This window comes from Corvus hawaiiensis, chromosome 22, assembly GCF_020740725.1.
Source record: "Corvus hawaiiensis isolate bCorHaw1 chromosome 22, bCorHaw1.pri.cur, whole genome shotgun sequence".
NCBI classification, from domain to species: Eukaryota; Metazoa; Chordata; class Aves; order Passeriformes; family Corvidae; genus Corvus; species Corvus hawaiiensis.
Window position 1 is genome coordinate 6,430,134 of NC_063234.1, and position 17,163 is coordinate 6,447,296.

Genomic DNA, 17,163 nt, shown 5'->3' on the forward strand with positions numbered 1-17,163 from the left:
TAGAATATCCCTTTGGTCAGTTTGGGTCACCTGTCCTGGCTGTGCCTCCTCCCAGCCTCCCATGCACCCCCAACTTCTTCCCCAGCATGGCCTTACGGAAAACAGAAAAGCCCCACTCAGCAATAACAAAAGCATCTCTGTATTATCAACCCTGTGTTCAGCACAAATCCAAAACACAGCCCCACACCAGCCACTATGAAGACAGTTAACTCCACCCCAGCCAAGACCAGCACAATCTTCTTGCATTAATTGGTGCCATTTAGGGTGCAGGACTAAGCCTGTGACCATTGGGAAATGTTTGTTTTCTGCACAGCTCCCCATTGTGAGCCGGTGTCTGTCCCATTGCTGGGGGATCCTTTGGAAGAGGGCAGAGTGCCCTGGGTACAGTAGTGCCCTGTGGAGCCCTCACTTGACATTTCCCATGCAAAGTGTTGTTTCACAGCCCTCAGGTGTTATAAGTTTATGCAAATTCAGTGCTCTAGGCTTCGTTTTGGGGTTAAGGTTTTTATTATTTTTAAATCCAACCTGTCTGTAATTAGGTGGAAAGATCTGCTGCTTGCCCAGAAGTGAGGGATGGCGGTGGTGGAAGCACAGTGGCAGTTTGGATATTCCTTCAAGCTTCTTGTGGGGTAGAGCAGGAGGAGAATGGGTACCAGTGGTCTGAAAACCTTCCTTGTGATTTGGACAAGCCTTGGCAGCCCCAGATGATGCTGATGTCCTGGCAAATTTTATTATTGATCTGGCAGGCTGCCAGCATGATCCCAGTGAATTGAGGCACTGGAAAAGGGAAGTGATGTCTCCAACAGCCTCCATCCAGCTCAGCAAACCTGAGTGCCCTTTCACAGCACAGACATGAGATGCTTCAGCAGCCAGAGGGACTTTCCCAAATTTTGGTGGTTTGCTGCAGACAGTGAAATCTGAGGCATGTCCCCGGGAGATGGGCTTGGTAACCTTCTGTCCTGGGGAGGAGCAGGCTGGCTGATGGGCGCTCACTGCCTCTCCAGCTTCAATTTATGTGCCTGAGCCCCCAGCACCATCAGCTGCATGGGGCCTTCTTCAGTAAGTCACCACAATTCCTGATTTCCTGTGTTAGCACAGTAATTCATTTTATTGGGAGCAGAAGCTCTCGCTTTTCCTTCCCCGCACCATTTATGATCATTCAAAGCAGGAAATCTACCCAGACTTCTAATCATGTTAAGCAAACCTGATAAAGTGTAGTTCTTAGTCGATATAATAGCAGACACATGGATGCTTTGTACAATTTGTGGTACAGAGCTCTCATCTGCAATGGGAGTGGGGCTGGGACACACCCATGGGTCGGGCTATGGCACTGGTTTCTGTGACCTGCAAGGAAACAGAAAGCCCTTGCTGAGACAGAGGCTGAAGGAGCAGTAAGGAGCAGTAGGATCCGAATTGCCCAGCACATGGGCACAGTTGAGCAGCTCAGCACTGCTAAATGTCAGGCCATGTGCCTGGGAAGAAGCAACGCTGGCTGCATGGGGACAGGAGGGGACTGGTCAGGGTGCATGACAGCGTCCTGAGGGTTGCTGGTCAGAACTGGAGGCGTGCAGAGCCCTGAGTGATGTTTGGGGGCTTTAGGAGCTGCTTTTGGCAGGTCAGAAGGCATTCCCTGCTGCCCCTGCTCTGAGCGTTGCTGTAATGACGTGTCATTGCCTACAGCTGCTCACCCATGGCAGCATGTGACCTGTAAATGATGAACTGGAGGCTGTGCAGGAAACAAGTACCAGCATGAGCCAAGAGGTGGGAAATCTGCCATCGAGCACAAGGGTGAAGGAGCTCACACTGCTTGCTGTGGCTGAGGAGTGAACTGGTGGCAGCCTTCACCCCTGTGATGGTGCTCGCTGCCATCTCTGCTCTCTGGCAAGTGCTGAAGGGCATCAACACTAGTCAGGGCCCATCTGTGCAGAGCACAAATGCTTAGATTTGCCTTATTTCCCTTGTCTTGGACACCCTGGAGATGCTCAGCATTGCAGGCAGTCCAGACAGTGACCTTTCCACTTCTAAACAGGAGCAGTCAGTCCCTGTCTTGCTCCCAGGGAGCTCAGGGTCAAGTTTGTTGGCCTATATTCCTTCATCCCATGGGTCAGGGATGCTTAGAGCCCTGCAGCATATGGAAAGCTCTTCTCTGTGCCTCCCAGACCTTTTCCTGCTGGCCCCAGAGCCTCCTGCTGTTGAGGAGGGCTGGCCAGGATGGGTCTGGTGTGCACATCCTCGCTAGCAGCACAAAGGAGCTGCCAACAAATGAGTCTGTCTGGATAGATTAGATGTAGCTTGGGACTGTGCAAAATTGTCTCAGCCCACAGGTCTTCCACCCGCTGGAGGCTTCTTGCTGGAGATGGAGTTTGCCCTCCTCCTCTTGGCTGAGATAAGGTGAGTAGAGCCCTGCCTCAGGTTTCAGGCTGCCTGGGGAGATAATCCATGCCCCTCCAGCTGTGCTGAACCTGCTGGTGGGTGTGATGATGTCTTTCCCTGACATGTGAATCTGTCTTTCTCTGCCCAAGGAGGCCAAGGCCATATGTCACCTACTCGATGACCTTGGCCTTCTGGCCAGCACTTTGGTAGGGAAGAGTTGAGCTCCAGCCCTCACCAGCCACCCTTGTCCCTTCCTTTTGCTGTCCTTCACCTGGACAAGGTCTCCCTGCAGGCTCACCCCAGCCCTCCACCCACCTTTCCGTGGTCTGCCATCACCCAGGCCTGCTTCCCAAAGCTCATCCTGTGGAGGTGGCACCTCTTGACATATGCCTGCCCGTGCTCTGCTCTCTGTAGAGACTGGAAAGTCTACAGCTGTAGGTAAATAATTCCCATTCTGGCCTTCTGCAGGAGTCACAAGGAAGGCTCTGTGCTGGGTAGATGGGTGGGATGGCTGGAAGGATCCCTTGGGAATTACAAGTGTGGGGGTTGTTCTCTTTATCCAACTTGTGTTCTTTTTATATTTTCCAGCTCAGAGGGTCCAGTGAGACATTGCTTAGAGCGGAGCTGCCCGATCAGTTGATCTTAATGCCACACTAACATCACCTTGGTTCAGTACATAGCACTTCAGACCTGAAGTTGTTTCTTTTGTCTCTGAGCATTATTCAAGTTGTTATTATTGAGCTGTCCAGTAGACACAGGGCTTTCTCCAGTGGGGTTATAGATGATGGTGAGTTTGGTGGTACTCAGGAGCAGGTCACATGATCCCCATGGTGAGGGTGAACTCCTATTTATCAACACTGCGTTCCCCTTGCCACACAGCCAGTCTCTGTGAGCAGTGAATTCCCTCCACAGCTCCCTCCAGCCTCTCACATGGACTAACCCAGATAATCCTTTGCTATCTGCCACATCTCAGTAGATCTATTAAACACACACGAGTTCTCGTGTCCTTGTGTGTAACCAGGATATGCTGAAAGATTTCAAATCTCTCAGTGTAGGATTCTATCAAAGTTTCTGTCAACGTCTAAATAAATGCACCCCTTTTACTCATGTATTTCTCTGTGGTTCTGAGGGTTTTTCTGTTTTAAAGGTGAGGCATTGCTGTTCCCCCAATGAGCTGGTTCAGATCATTGGAGGTACAGCTGGCCAGGAGCTGATGCAGCTGATGGGATGTGACATCCCATGGTAGGAGATTGGATTTGGGATTCCAGGAGCTTTGCACAAGTGAGGTTGGGTCTCCCTACAGCTCCAGTGGAGGATGAGGACAGGCTGGACTTGCTTTGGGGGGTCAGAATGACTCATGTCATGATGATGAAACCAAACCCTCAGCGTTGCCAGTGTCCAGACTCTTTGCCTGTGTCCCTCTGGGATGTGCCCAGGTGTTTGCCAAATGTTGGCACTTAGGAGGGCCAGAAGAGCAGGTAGCACAGGGAGCACGTTCTTGCTCGGTGCCAGTACCTGTCCCCACCTCCCTGGCTCTCTCTGCAAAGGGCTCTACCACTCCTGCATTCCTAATGCAAACATTGCAGGAAGATGATTCAGCACTTGGCAGAGAATTGCAGACACTCCAGAGATTATTTTGAGCATCTTGGAGCAGCTCTAGGAAGTGATGGGGTGCTCAGGGTCCCTGCATGTTGGGGTCCCTCCCCTGCCATGTAGCCCTGGGAGAGGGGCCCTGAGGGCACAGACACGGGGCTTCCCTGCCCCTGCTCAGCCTCGTTCCCATTGGTTGGTTTGTGTTCCCTGCGCGGGCAGAAGGACCCTTGGTCCCGTGACTGGAACAGTTCCTCGGCAGAGCCCCGGCCATGCGGCTGGAGAAATAAACATCTTTCTGAAACAGCTAGCAAGAATCTGTCTGTCCATATATATTTCCTTTCCACGGGACTCCTGGTTTGGTATATGTATGTTGCAGTATCCCCACTGCAACACCTGCACTCCTCCATGTGTCAGCCACGGCCCACGCAGGGATGTGGGACACAGCCCTGGGACAGCCCCACACACTGCTGACTGCTGCGCTCCTGTCCCTGAGCCTGCCTGGCTGCTCTCCCCCTCCCAGAACCCTGCGACACCGGCAGGGGTCCCACGCTTCCCTCTCCCCTCAGGGAGCAGGCAGCTCACCTTGCCAGAGTGATCGAACACAATTTCCTTTTTCTGTGTCACAAGCTTGTTCCTGGGGCTCTGCTCAGGCCAGATGCTTGCAGGGAGAGGTCTCCTGTTGGGAACAATCCCTTCCCCTGGGCTGGGGGGATTACTCAGACCTGTAATTTGAGGAGGGGCTAAGTGGTGTTGGTTTAAATATGGAAACTCCTGTCTGCCATGATGGGAAGCAGAAAGAGCAAAAGCAGCTGGAATCAATGGCTGCAGGTCAGGGGGATGAAGGGAGCCCCAAGCTGGTGGTGGACTTCAGCAGGGGTTGTAGGATCTTCTCATCCCTTGGGGACACTGACTAGGCCCTAAGGTTCAGACATGGGCATCTCCGGTGATCTCTGATCCTCAGAGCACCTCAGCTGGCTTGGCCCTGTGCCTCGCTAAGCCCCAGTACTGAAGGAAACCACACTGCTGGAGCTCTGAGGACCCTGAACAAGCCTTCAGCAGTTTCACCTGCAGAAGCTGTTTAATTTGGGGCAGTCATGAGGGCTGGGGCAGTCTCCCTCCCTGCTCTGAGGGGAAGCTATTCCCACCCTCTGCTCTCGTGTGTTTGGGGCGGGTCTCTGCTCTTCGAGGGGTTGCTCCACTTTCTTCTGGCCCTGCCCGCCATGCCATGTCCCTCCCTGTCTTCAGTGAGCTCTGCTGCTGAGTCTACCCTCTGTACTGCATGTGCTGGACAGATCGGATGAGGTTTCCCCTCACACCCCTTTGGAATCATGGCCAGAATAACTGTCTGCTTCCTGCCTTGTCCTGGCATTGCTGATGGCCCTGTTGGCACTGAGCGCTGGGGAATCAGCCTGGTCACTCTGCCCTGGAGGCAGCAGGGAGGTGATGCAGGGCAAGAGTTTCCGGCTGCCTGCCCAAGGGATGGTCTAGGAGGGCATCTTGCATACACAGGTGGATCAGGACACTGGATGGCTCCAGTGGGAAAGGGGAGAGTGGGCAAGTGCACACGTGAGCCTATTCTCAGAGGAGGGGTAGGGGCAGAGCCAAGCAGCTGTTGCTGGGCAGGATGATGGAAGAAGAGGATTATGACAAACAGTATTACCAGGGAGTGCTTCCCCCTGCCTCACTTTTTTTTTTTTAATACAAACTCAGATAATGCAGAACACGGTCACAGAGATTTTGGCTCAGGTTTCCCCAAAAAAACCTTTTGCGTGTGATGAAGCTTGAGACATCTCCAGCACAAAGAGTTCTTGTTTTGTTTTTAAGTCGTTAACGCCTTAAAAGCGGGGTCTAGGAGAGAACAACCTTTGGTGTTGGTTATAATCTTACGGCATGAGTCTCTAATATCCCTTGCTCACACGAATACATACACCCAGCTACCTCCAGAGCATCCTTCAAGAAAATTGATGAGGAAATGGGATTTGCCATGCTGATCCAGCTCACTCAGGGTCCCCTCTTCTGAGGTGACTGGACTCATGCACTAAAGGTGAAAATCCTCTGCCATCCACCTGAACACTTCTGCAGCAGCCTGAAGGGGAAAGAAATCCCTTTGGATTACTGTATCCCCTCAGATTTTAAGTAAGTATTTTGGCCATCACTGTTGGAGGGCCAAACCCTGTTACACTGCTGCAAAGCCTATGGTGTTGTCCAAGTTGGAATGAATTTAGGGATGGTTGGCAGGACTTGCTCCAGGCCCCTCTTATCTAGGGGAGCCATTCCAGGAAGCACCAACTGTTAAATCATGACCTCAAAAAGAGTGAAGCAGAAGTGATATCTGATGGTGTACTAGTTTGAAAACAAACCAGTGGGAGGGACCAAGTCAGAATAACAATTTAATAGGGAAAAAAAAAAAAGGCAGAAAACACTGGGTTAAAGTGACAGAGTCAGTCCCATAAGATGGTGGCTGCAGTCCTCCTGAAGTGGTGGATGTGGTTCTGTCGGAGCGGTGATCCTGTAGAAGGGGCTGCTCTTCCTCGGAAGGTCCAGTGGTGGCTATGTGCTCCTGTCCTCAGGGAATCCAGTGGAAAGGGTGTCTGTGGTGTTGGGAATCTCAGATTATATCCGGGATGGAATGCTTGGTTCCTCCTTCTGGGTGGAGCATCTCACAATGGGATGATGAGTCATGAGGCCAGGCGCTGATGGGCTCATTAACAGAAGATAGTCCACGTGAAAGAGGCAAGGAAACACTGCCCCACCTGGTTTCAACAGCTCATGAGGATGGTAATAAAATACACTGCAACCCAGGACAGATGGGCACTGTTGATGTTGATGTCACCCATAGAAGGACGCCACCTGTGTGTCCTGCTGTGCCTCTTGTGCTGTTATGCCCTGAGCCATGACCAGCTCCATCAGTGTGAAATCTCCGAGGGCTTAGTGAAGTTGGGAGAAAAAGGCACAGCAACGATTTGAGGAGGGGGTTGTGGTGAACTAGGTGATTTTCAGAGCTTCTGTCCAACCTCCACTTACTCTGCGATTCTGTGATTGCAAATTTTTAACAGATCTTTTCAACTTTTCCCCTGAGGATTGAATCCATGGCATTGGCTGTGTTTCTCTAACTAGAACAGAGAACTATCATGGAACTGTACAATAGTTTGGATTGGAAGGGACCTAAAAGCCCACCCAGTTCCACCCCCTGCCATGGGCAGGGACACCTTCCACTATACCAGATTGCTCCAAGCCCTGTTCAACCTGGCCTTGAACACTGCCAGGGATCCAGGGGCAGCCACAGCTGCTCTGGGCACCCTGTGCCAGGGCCTCCCCACCCTCACAGGGAAGATTTTCTTCCTAATATCCAATGTAAATCCACCCTCGTTCACGTTAAGGCCATTTCTTCTTGTTCTGTCACTACATGCCCTTGAAAATGTCCCTCTCCAGTCTAAGTAAACCCCAAACTCAAGAGTGCTGCTTCCATTTTTTAGCTAGAAAAAAAAATGGACCAAACCCCAAAGACTTTTAAGTGTGGGCTCCAGTGCAATCCTACTGCCAAGACAGGATGGAGCAGGACAAGGTAGACAATTTGTCTCACCAGGTTCCTGAGGGAGGAATATCTGACACAATATCTGAAAGTTTTGCCACTTATCCAGGGCGTGCAGTACTTTGGTCTGCTCTGTGCAAAGCCAGGGAGGTTTCCTGTGGTTCAGATGACCATTTGACAGCTCTGTGCCCACTGCAGTAGCTCTGTGAGAGCACTGTTATGACTGCTTCTCCTTTTATGATGAAACAAAGAGGCAGTTTCTCACCTATTCCATTTCCCACAGGTCCCACCAGCTCTGTCTTAATGTGATTTGGACCCAGCTCTGGAGGTATCAAGTGATGGGTCCCTCTCTCCTGGGCCTTTGTCCCTCTGTCGCTCTCATCCCGGTGATGTTCATCTGACCATGCAGGTTCCATGAGTACTCAGACACCCAGCTGGATGCAGTTTTGGGGCCTCAGGCTTGCTGTCACAGTGCAAGACATGACGAGGTGTGTCCCAGAAGTGATGAGACCACACACCTGAGCAGTGCATCACTGTGAACATCCTAACCAGGGACAGGCAGAGACATCAGCCCTTCTCTCTGTGTTCAGCCTCCGTGCTGGCTGTGGCTGTTTGCCATCCTGATGCTGTAATTCCAGGGGTTTCCTTTCTTTGAGGAAGCTGGTGTTCCTCGGTAGTGCCTGATGCCTGTTCGCCTTTTCCCTGGCAGGGCCAAGCCTCCTCCCACCCGCACAGTTGCTGCAGCTCCAAGCCACATCCTCCATCTGTGCTGGGGACACAGTGGCTCTTGCTGCCTGCAGGCATGTCCCAGCATTCACAGAGCTGTTCTAACTTTGCCCTTCTGCCTTCTGTTCACCAGCTTCTGGATCTGCCCTTTCTGGTTCTCTCCACATGTTGTCTCCAGGACTTTTTCAGCTCTAGGATGGTGTCTGGTCCTCGATGCAGGATATTCCCACTCTGGGCTGTCCTCAATGGGAGTGGACAAAACTCTCCTGGTACCAACGTGAGCAGCCTGGTAGTGTTCACTTCAAAACCCCATTGCTCATCCAAGCTGTAAATGCTCCAGCTACTGTTATTCCTACCAGGAACCATGTCACAGGTTAGATCTAGTTTCTTTCTTTTAGCAATCACAGAATCCCAAAGAAGTTTGGGTTGGAAGGACCTTAAAGCTCATCCCATTCCACCCCCTATGTTCACCTTCCACTGTGCTCTAAGCCCTGTCCAGCCTGGCCTTGGACACTTCCAGGGAGGGGGCAGCCACAGCTGCTCTGGCAACCTGTGCCAGGCCCTCACCAGCCTCCCAGGGAAGAATTTCTTCCTAATATCTAATCTAAATTTTCTGTCTCTCAGTTTCAAGCTATTCCCCCTTGTTCTATCAATACATGCCCTTGTAAAAAGTCCATCATGCTGCTCAGAGCAGGCTGCTGACTCGCTGCTGGTCACAAAACTGAGCTGCAAAACCCACCCACTCGTGTCCCACCGCTGCTGCAGTGCTCCTGCCTGCACTTCCTCTGGGCAAATCCAGTCCCCTTGCAAAATTTCCTCTCCAGCAGGGTGCAGGGAGGCATGTGGATCTTCTAATGACAGCTGAGATTTGTGAGTATTGACTTCATTATTCAGTGATTAAAATATTCCAGCTTCATTGCGATACAGGGGTGCATTAATGATTTATAGTATTGCATTTTGATTCGACACCTTAGCAACCTTTAAAAGCAGATTGTGCCATGGATTCTGCTGAAATCTGGAAATAAGATCTTAAAATTTAGCAGTTCATTGCCTTGAAAGGTAGGGCAGTAGACTGGATGCACCATGGAGAAAATAATCTGAAAGGGTCTTTGAACAGTGACCATGCCCCAGTGCGGTGTGGCTGTGCCAACTGCCCGGGGGGGTGGCACTGGCTGGGGGACACACCATCCATTTCCACACATGACAGGGGGCTGGTGCCTGGCATGGCTGTGCTGACTCTCTGTCATTCTTGAGAGACTGTTTTCAGAATTTTAAGTCTTTTGTAAAGTGATGGGTCCTGGGAGCAGAGGGGCTTCCAGGAGCATTTCTGGGCCATGGCACTTCTCTCCATGCCACGGTCCCACCTTTCCATGGGACAGTGACCATCCCTGTGACCATCTGTTCCAGCAGAACAACCCCAGCCCTTCTTGCTCCTCTAGTGGAGAAGGCTGGGAATGAGACACAATCACTTGTGTCTTTGCTGTCCCTGCAGGGAATCCATCACTGAGTGTCCATCTCCATCCTCTGCCTCACCTGTTATTACCAGCAAATGCTTTGAGACCTGCTTGTCCGAGTCTCTTGTACACAGTGGGGGTCCCCATCGATCACTTCATCTCTTACCTCTGCTCTTAGCAGACCCCTGGGGCTGTGTCTTTTCTTCTTGCCTGTGTCCTGAGAAGAGCAGCAGGGACAATTTCAGAGCTACGGATGGGAGGAGGGATGTTTCACTCCATACATCCCCGCCACATGAACTGATGCCTGCAGCAGCCTCAGCCCTTGGGGACCCCCAGGTCCCTTTTGGGAGTGTCATCCTATCCCCTCTTATCTCCACTCCTTCCCAGCCCAATTAGCTGTTTGTTTAAGGTACCGAAAACCTCACTTGATAACCTTACCTAATTGCTTCACTTAAGTTAATTACTTCTTGGCTGAACAAGAAAGCAACATAATTGATGTCAAAGCATATTTGTCACTTCAATTAATGTCCTGGGAGAGGGAGAACTTGGGCCTCCACCACAGCACCCTTCCTTCACCAGGCAGCCAGCAGCACCCCATGGCTCCCCATGGCTGTAGGAGAGTGGAGGTGGGTGCTGCACGTCAGGCAGCCCTGCCATACCTGTGTGCCCCCATGGACAGGTTACAGTGTGCTGGGGATGCTGCCTCCTGCCCCCAGCTCTTGCCAGATCTTGGGAACAGGCAGCAATTTTGAGGCTGTAAATCCCATTATCTGGCACTGCCTGCCTGATGCATAGGCAGGGCAGGTGAGGGCAGGGAGGCTGCCCAGAGCACAGGTAATGAGCCCCATTACAGGCAGCAAACACCTCTGGCATTAACCTGTTGTGGGGAAAGGGATGATCCTCATGGATCCAGCCTGCCCACCATGGAGAGCAGCACGATGGGGACGCCCTTGGCCAGATCCAGACCAGACCACGCACAAGGCTAAATCCAGTCCCTACTCTGGTTGCATACAGGTTGGGTTTGGGCTAGGACACAGCCTCAAATGACTTCCCTGAGTCCTGGCTGTTCACTGGCTGTTAGGATAGCTGGCAGGATGCTTGGCTGAGGTCTTTGCTGCTAAATGAGGCTGGCAGTGATTGTCAGGGAGTTTGCGCCCGCTTCTTTCTTTTGGAGGGTTCTTATTTTTGTTTCCTTTGCATGTGAAAGGATTTGAGGCAGTAGGTTAGCTCATAAAAAGGTTTCCCTGGGAGCAGCTGCCTGCCAGACTTGAGGTGAATGCCCTGGAGAAAACGCCTCCCACTCCAGTGAAATCTTCCTCCCGTGACCTGCACCGGGAGGTGAACTTTTGTTCGAGAGAAAGATAATCCCCTTCGCTCACCGGGACTGAAGGCGCTGTGATAAAAGCTTTATTCAAGATCAAAGACATATGCTGCTTTTTTTTTTTGCTTTTTTTTTTTAACTACTACCTTAAACAAAAAGTTTGGTTTATGCTGGATTGAAGCTCAGAGCGGTGACAGCTCCAGAGCTCATCTTCCCGGCTGGTTGGTGCCAGTGGGGAGTGGGACAGTGTGGGGATGGAAGGCACCAGGACCATTATCCCAGCACAAAGAGGGTTCGGGGGCTCAACTCCATTTCCCAGTGCATGAAACCACTCAGGGTTCAGGTTCTCTTTCAGTTGGAGGGATTATCTGGCAGCTGGAGAAGGCGGGGGGGAGCCTGGGGAATGGTTTGTGTTTGATCTTGCTCAGCAGTTTTGTCTGTGCGAATGTCCAGTGGGGCTTTGCTTGGGGGTCCAGGAAACCTTCTGTGCTGGAGGTGACATAAAGGGCTGGGGCTGCTCCCAGGGTGAGCTGGGCAATGGGGGGTGTTGTGCTGGTTTGCACTTCAAAAGCCACAAGACGGGCTTCCAAAACCCTGGGCTCAGCTACAAATTGCAGGGTTGTTTCTTCATTATTGGAGCCCCAGTGCTGGGACCATTTTTTTTTTTTTTTTGCTTTCTGCCCAGCTGCAGACATTTGCCTGCAGCCAGCCAGGCTGTTACCCAGTAAAAATCCACCCAAAGTGTTTCTTCTCAGGTACTTGTCTTGTATCAACACCTGTGTCGTCAGGACTTCCCATTCTCTGGGATACCCTGCAATTGAGGATACCTTGTGTGGTTGGGTGTCCCAAGTGCAGGACTCCCCATGTCATGGGACACCCCCAACACACATACTCCATGTCCCCAGACACCCTTTGGTGTAAGACACCCCATGCCCCATCCTGCAGAATGGAAGAGCAGCTACAGCTTGAGAAGCTTGATTACCAGGACCACGTGTTTCAGTCAGTGAAATAAGTCCCACATAACCCCACTTTCACCCCAGCACTGATTTTCACATCACAGCCGTGCAAAATGGCAGAGGTTCTCTCACTTCCACTGCTACAACCTCTCTGTGTTTAGCCCTTTGTAAAATGAGGGATCACAGGTCAAACTGTGTGCTCAGGATAACTCCTCTGTAGTTAATGGACTTATTATGGTCCCTCATTTCAGACCTAAGCTCAGCAAACCTGGTCTCAGAGGAAAAAAAAAATCTCTCCAGGGATGAAATTCACTCTGTCATATGCAACATGTTTTGCACGGAGATAAAGTTCCCTCTGTGTGGTTTCTGCAGGGCCTGGTCCCCTCGCTGTCCCCAGGCACTGCTGGGCATGCAGCCCATAGCTCAGATCCAGCTCTGCTGCACCTGGAGCAAAGTCTGGCTCCCAACTGTGCTGAGCCGGGGACATCAGATGATGTTTGCCAGCTTGTTCTGATGAAAATCTAGCAATCCACAGGCCAGGGCATTGGAAAAGACCTACTTTCCTGTTACAGAAATGAAACTATTTAGAGAATTCGCTCTCCACCATCCTCCAGCTGGCTTAGGCACAACTGTCTCACCAGATCAGCATTAGGCTGGGAGAAGATCCTCCCCAGCAGGACCAAGGAGCCAGGAAGGATGGACCAGCAGCTGTATTGCTGATAGGATGCCACCACCTGCAGCCTGAAGCCTCCTTTACCTTATGCTCCTGCTGCACAGCCTTCCCCTGTACCCACATGCAGATGCCAACTTCGATGTGTGAACATGGCCACGGAGGGTGAAATGAGAAAGCAGGAAGCCCAGGGGACTGGCTGAGTTTGGGATCTCATGGTCCAAGCAGAGAGAAGGGGTTAACCCACACAGATTTAGGAAAGGGGGACATTTTCCCTGTGGAGCCTATTGAGACCGTGGCCATATCATAGGCTGCTGCCAACAAATATGTTTTGAGAGGCTGAGATTGCTCCTGATTCCTGCTGGGAATCCACAGAACAGAGTGGAAAAGCAGCACAACATCCTACATCCCTCCAGAGATAGGAGTGACACAGACACCTGGTCCCACTGAAGGGTTGCAGGGCTCTACCTTGCAGTTTTGAGGTCTGCCTTTAATTAAAGGAGAGCAGCTGAGCTGGGATAGTTCCCAAATCTTGGGGAGGACTTTCCTTCCCTGGAAAGAAGATGCAAGAGGTTTGTGATGTGGGGAACGGCTTTCCCTGAGGGCTGGGCCAACACTGAGTTCTTCTGCTGTGCCTGTGGAATGGAGCAATGTCCCACGCTGTTCTTGTAGCTGCCAAGGATGTGGCCATGAGCCACACAGAGCTGTCTGAGAGCAGTCAGGGAACAGGTGGGCAGAGGATAGGGGCACAACCCAGACCTTCTCATAGCGAAATTGTCCTTTTCTTTAGTCAAAGCTGCACAGTCAAAGGGGTCGTTCTGGACACGGGGGACCGGCAGCACAGTGGCTGATGGAAGTGCACTCTCACTGGGTAATCCAAGAGCTCTAATGATCTGCCTTTGATCTCCTATTCAACGGGGAGATTTATTACAGCTTTCATTTCAAGTCAGAACTGATGAATTTCAGTGGACCTGTCGAGTGGCTACAATCTGGAGGCATTTATCTTTCGGGAGGAAGAAACCGTCTCCTCTCTTTGTCTCTTGAAATGATGGGGGGCGACACAGTACCCAGCCAGTAAGGGTCAAATGATACCTGCTGCATGGCAGCAAGGTCTGCCTTGCTCAGGGCAGGCTCTCTGCTCCAGCTGTGGTGCAGCAGCTGCTTCAGGGGCTTTTCTGCTCTGGCACAAAGCTAATCTGCTTAATACATGTTGCTCTCCCTCTTCCCTGCTTCTGCAGACAGCCCAGAGGGGCTGAGATCCAGCATCACAGGCTCCCAGGGCCCTTTCCCTTCAGCCGAGGATCCTCTGGATCTGGAAGATGCCTCTACTTCTTCAGCAGAAGGTGGCCTGGAAATCTGGTGTCCAAAACTGTCTTTTATGTCTTGGATTGTGCAAAGGACTTCTGTTGCATTTAAACTATTTTCTGCAATTTAATCAGAATCAACACATTTTGCTTCTGGCTACTCATAGGTGCTGGGGGGAGCCCATTCCAGACTTTTCATGTAGGTGCAGTTTACCTGCCCCATCTTACTGTATTTTCTCTCAACACCTTCCTGCTGCTGCAGGTCTGCTGCTGCAGACCCCTCAGAGGAACTCCGGGATGGCCTGTGCCGTCCTGCAGCAGGGGAAAAGCTGGGGGTCTTTGCTGAGCAATGCCAAATTTTTCATTGCTAAGAGCCACAGAAGGGCTCTCAGGCACTATTTGCAGCCACTTCTCAGGCTGCTCCTTGTCAGGCTACTCCTGGGCACCCCTTGATGCTGTTGCTGCCGGTCTCTGCCCACATCATGTGGCTGCAATGGCAGGAGGGTGTTTCTGTTCCGTGTTGGCACTGCTTTGGGATTTGCACAGAGAGATGCAGTCCAACTACATCTGCAGCTATTCCTCCCAGTCTCCAGAACTGGTACCATTGCTTTGGTTCACCCTCTACCCCATCCTGTCCCCATCTCTCTCTTTGAGGAGGAGGCTTTCGCCTGGTCAGAGCCTGCACCTTCTTGATACTCTGTCTCAGTGCAGCAACGAGTGTTCCAGGAGCACTGCACAGGTGAACACAGCATCCATGCAAGCTCCCACCACTGTCCTGATCATCCCAGTCACCCTGGCCCCGCACCACTGGCCAGGGTGGTCCCTCTGCAGCACTGTAACATGTCCCAGCAAGCCCTGCACTGGCAGTGGCACCTCAGCAGGGCTGTAATGCTGCTTCCCATGCACAGACAACAAAGAGCCTTCGACGTGCTTCTATTCCTGAGCAGGGATGGGCTCCTGTGGGACAGGCTTGGCTGCCTTCCCTGGCTCATCTCTGCATCACGAGTAGTTATCTGAGCAGTTGTCTGAGTATGTTGCCAGACCTGTGGACTCCATGTCGAGTCCTTGATCCTTTGCTCCAGCAGGACCTGTGGTAGCTGTGGGAGATCTTTCCTCTCCTTTCTTCCCTGATCCTTTCAAGAATCTTGCCTGCAGGAGCCCCAGGGGCAGGGCAGCACAGGATGCTGGGTGTCCTGGGCTTTCCCTTGTCCATGCATGGTCCCTCAGGACCCTGCTTCTGGCCCTGGCCACACAGCCCAGGGAAGAGTCATGTCCCCAGACCAGCAGAGCTCAGCCAGCATGCAGGGGTTTGGGTGAAGATCTGGATACAGCCACAACTTCTCTGGGCAGCCTGTGCCAGGCCCTCACCAGCCTTCCAGGGAAGAATTTTTTCCCGATATACAAATCTAACCCTGCCCTCTGGCAGTGGGAAGCTGTCTGCCCTTGTCCTGTTACTCCATGCCAGTGTAAAAAGGGCAATGGGATGGACTCTCTGGCAGCTTTCTGGGACTTTCTGGCAGCAGTGCCTGGACCAGCTGGCTGTATCTCTGTTGCTTTTGTTGTAAGGGGTTTGGGCTCTGCAGCAGGACAGGTTAAGCCAATTTAAACCCAGAGTGCTGGGCTAAGCTGAGCATGTTCCCTGGTGTCCATCCACCTCCTGCTGATGGTGGGACTGCACATGACTCACATGGGCAGGTGCTGGTGGCATCATGCCATGAGCCTCCTGCCATGCACCAGGACTGGCTCAGCACAGCCTAGGCTCTGTGTTGTCCTGCTGTGCCATGCCCAGGGAGCACGTGGTGCCCTGTGGAACCTCGGGGATGGGGAGGGCTCTGTGCAAGCTAATGCTGTCCTCCTGCACTGTCCTGAGCTACACACGTGTGGCAGGATGGGACCTGGGCCCAGGGCCTCATCCCCACATCCACAGGCCACCTGCTGCTCCACACAGCGCAGTTGTGATGTGAGTGTGCGGGTGGCACAGGCAGGGCAAGAGCCACCCATCTGTCCCTAATCCTGCAGATGAGTGGCTGCCTCCCTGCTTGGCAGAGAGTGCTGGGAGAGCTGTCACTGCCTGCCAGGGATTGCTGAGGAGCAGCCACTGTATTGATTTGCCCTGTCACCGTGTGAAGGATGTATCGTGTGAGCAGCCTCTGGCATTAGCAGGCTGTTCAGGTGTTGGCTGCATCAAGGGCCACCAAGGTCCCCATCCCCACAGATGCAGCAGGGACAGGGCTGGGGCTCATGGCATCACTCAGCAATGCCTACTCCAGAAAGCCAGACCACAAGGGTCCGAGGTGGCCCTCAGCAGTTCAGGAGGGGGAAGGAGAAGTCCAAGCCAGTGTTGCGTCCTGGGCTTCAGGAGATGAGGAGATGCTTGGTGACACATCTGGCGAGCTCTGCATTGGCAATGGTACAGGTGTGGAAGCTTTGACCTCATGCTTTGTGTCTGCTGGATTTGATTGTGTCTTTAGTGGGATCAAGGATGCAGGAGGGTGACTGGGGCTGGACAGTTTGGGGTTTTTTCCTCAGAAAATGCTGTTTTGCTAATCTTGAAGGCATTTAAAATTATCTTGGGCAAAAATACCACTTTGGGAAAAAAATGGGATTCAGGAGGTTCCAGATTTTTTAAAGTGACCCCTTTGGAGGCCATCAGATTGTCAGTATCTCTTTGTTCAGAGCTGGTCTGTGCTTCAACAAGTAAAACTGATTCCTCTGCTCCTGCCTGGAGATGCAAAACTCCTTCACAGTCATTCATGTGCCTGTGGGGAGTGTGGTGTTTGCTGGGCCCACGCTGTTTGCAGGTGTTGTTTCTGTTTCCGGAAGGAGAACAGTGACCCAGTTCCAGTGAGAAGAGTTGGGATGTTCTGCACCAGCCTGTCTGTGCAGCATCAGGCTCTGCACCGGTGTTTCCAAACTCTGCTCCAGCCTCTCCAAACTCTGCTCACTCGCATTTGTTTATCTCTTGAATGGGAAAATAAGATATATGTAGTTTTCTTTTTCATCTGCCCCCTCATTAAGTTAATGCTGAGCAGGAGAGCAGATCTGAGCAGTGCTGTCAGACTTCATTACAGGGATCCAGCCCAAAGAACATGCAGCTCTGGGAGCTCGCTTCGAGGCCATCCATCACCTAGACCCAACCATCCCCGTGCAGATGAAGTGCCAGACCCCAGCAGAAAGAGGAGAGAATGATGCCCTCAGCCCAGCACAGACCGAGCTACTCCTACCATTAATCCT

At 52.0% G+C, this 17,163-nt stretch overlaps 1 protein-coding gene across 1 annotated transcript in view; it reads left to right on the top strand.

Annotated features, from left to right (window-relative positions):
* ZBTB40 (zinc finger and BTB domain containing 40) overlaps window positions 1-3,484 on the top strand; it is a 51,203-nt gene extending 47,719 nt beyond the window's left edge. The window contains 1 exon segment of the mRNA XM_048326013.1: window positions 540-3,484. The gene's annotated coding sequence lies outside the window, so the exon portion shown is untranslated.
* The last annotated feature ends 13,679 nt before the right edge of the window (window positions 3,485-17,163 follow it).